The following is a 3,104-nucleotide window of genomic DNA, read 5'->3' on the forward strand; positions in this document are numbered from 1 at the left end:
CAAAATTTTACTCTATATAGTGCAAGTTAATCTAATAAAAACCATTAGTTAAATTAATCAAATCAATATAATATAAGAAAGAGTTTATCTAAACTATGAAAATATTGACTTTTTTATATTAAATTTAACTTTAATACAATATTAACGTAAAAGAATTTTATGTGCGAATCCAATTATATATTGTTCATCAGCAAATAAAGTGTATAAATAAAAATATAATTTAATTTATTTTTAATATATATTTTATTTTTATGACTGATTTTAAATTTTTTATAGTTAATTTTAGTGTGCACCTAATATATCCGGTAACACCGTTTTATAAATGTCGGATTTCGAAATATGTTTTTCATGTAACGCTGTCCAGTGATTGGAATGCGATCGAGGAATAAAGATGGGATCGAATTAAGGATCATTTGAATATATATGGAAACTATTGCCTGGGATATAAAATAATGTTGTGATGCTGGTCCTAACATATTCAGAGAACGTTTTTGTAGCATCATGTTGTGGGGTACAGATAACCATGGAACTTTCTGCCTCGTGCCTTTTCGTTTGCTACATCTTTTAATTTCATCTTTCTTTTCCAATTGTTCATATTTTGGCGTTCGTTAATTTTATGTGATTCTAACGCATTTTGGCCCTTGGCTTTTGCTTCTTCATAAGGCCATGCATGTGCTTGATCAATAAAAAATCTTTATATATTTGCGAATAATTAACTAAGCTTATTTTAAGAGAACAACGAACTCACTTCATATAACGTGCCATGTTGTCTTTTTTTATTTTTATTTTTTTCTGGTGTTGATTGTGCCATGTGCTTTATAGAAGACATTTTTATAATAATTTATGTTGATTCCTTAAATGTGAGGAAACAGATCTATGTTTAAAATTGAAAATTATTCAATAATAGTCTATCCACATTGCAGCCAGTGTTTTTTGGTGAGAACTGAGAAGTTCTTCGCCAAACAAATATCCTAAATTTATCATTAATTTCTAGTAAAACAAGAATTTTTTATTAGTAGTAAAACGGGGCCAAGGCCCCTACCAGAAAAATTTAAATAACTAGCATCATATATTTGTCATCATTTGATTATATTTTTATTTAATACTTACTCCGCAAATTTGGTAGTGAAAAAAAAGACGAGTAAAATAAGCGAAAAATAAGCAAAATTTGATAGTGGATACTAGAGTTGGAGATATTATATATTGAGAAAGTTTAAGGAGCAGTATTTTAAGAAAAAGTTTAGGGTTAGCAACTTTTTTAAATTTTGATCAGTATGTAATCAGTAAAAAAAGTGAGTTATTGGATAAAATTTCACATCAATTTCACACTATTAAAATTATCATTGATGACTATTTGATGGCTACAAATCACAAAAGTTGCTGGCCCCCTAGTACTCTTCGTATTTTTATTAAAATTTAGTTAGGATTTAATCAATAAAAAAAAAGAGTAATTTCACACTATTAAATATAAGAGAAATTCTCCATATATAAGCGTTTTTCCATATAAGTCATACAAGTCATTTATTTCTTCTTCTTTTTTTCTCTATGCCTCCTCTTTTTCTTCTCATTCTTCTTCTTTTTCCGTGCCTCTTCTTCTTCTTCGTTTTTTAAGTGTTTCATCTTCATCGTCGTGTTTCTCCTCGTTCTTCTTGACTACACGTTTTTCATCTTCTTCCTCATCTTCTACACCTTCTTCTTCTTCTTGCTGCACGTTCTTCTTCTTCTTCTTTTTCTTCTTTTCTTTCGTTTCTTGCCTTCTCTTTCTCCTTCTTCATTTACGTGCTTTTCTCTCTATTTTCTTTCTTCGTTATTCTCGATTTTCATTGTTTTTTGACATCAAGTTCTGAAATCGTTTTTGAAGAAGAAGAAGCAGTAGAAGATGAGGAGGAGAAAGAGAAAGAGTTCTGAATTATGCATAAAGTGTACTTCAACGAATTTTGGGTGTATTTCTTAAATCTTTTGGGTGTATTTTCGTAATTCTTTGGGTGTATTTCTGTAATTGTTTGGGTATATTTCTGTAATCGTTTGGGTGTATTTCTGAAGTTCCATTATCTTCAAAACGATTTCAAAGCTTGATTTCAGAAACCATGAAAATCGAAAAAAAACGAAGCAAGAATACCAGTGATAAACGCAGATAAAACAACGAATGAAAAGACAAAGAGAGAACGCACGAACGAGATCAAATTTGGCAAGAAACTCGTTTTTATGGAGGAAGAAGAAGAGTAGGAGAAGAAGAAGGAGAAGAAGAAGGAAGAGGAGGAGGAGGAGAAGGAGGAACGCGAAGCACGCCATGAAAATCGTATATGGGTCAGCGTACTTTTTGTTAAGTTTCTCTCAACTTGTATGACTTGTAAACCAAATGACTTGTATGTGTAGCACTCCTCTTTAATATAATCGTATACTATTAAAAATATTAGTGATAATTAATTAATAACTATAAATCACAAAATCTGTTGCCTCTAATTAGGGGTGGCAAAACGGTTGAACCTGTCTGTCCGACCCGCCAAACCGCTAAAAAGGCGGGTTGACCTAGGATTTGGAGCCCGCCAAATTAAAAAAAATCCGCCAAACTCGCACCGCCAAATTGGCGGATTTTGACGGGGCGGGGCGGGGCGGTCCGCCGGGCCGAATATTTTTATTTTTATTTTTTATTAAATAAAAGAGTCGAAATAGTCCACCGACCCGCCAATCACCATAAAATAGGATAAATTAGTATTTTAAACCCATCTTAATTAACAAATCAGACTAATTCACTCCATTTATAAGACAGACTTAAACAGGACGAAACGGATTGCATAGGTCGGCCCGCTTTGCCGCCCCTCCCTCTAACACTTTTCTTTATATACTCCATCCCTTTGAACCTAATTAATCAGCTAGCTAGGTGCTTAAAGTAGGTATGGGTATATTAGGAAAATCAAAATCACAGCTCCTCTCCCACAAAACGCAATAATGTATCTGTAAGGTCTTTAGGTGTGTCATCATTTATTGAAGTTGACAAATGTTTCTTTAGGAAATAAGTTTTAGAACCCTATAGAAACCATTACATTAAGATGATATATAAACAAGTAGGCCCTTCATCCAATGACATTTATGAATTACGGAAA

The sequence above is a fragment of the Arachis ipaensis genome, chromosome B08 (assembly GCF_000816755.2).
Source record: "Arachis ipaensis cultivar K30076 chromosome B08, Araip1.1, whole genome shotgun sequence".
In the NCBI taxonomy this organism is placed as follows: domain Eukaryota; kingdom Viridiplantae; phylum Streptophyta; class Magnoliopsida; order Fabales; family Fabaceae; genus Arachis; species Arachis ipaensis.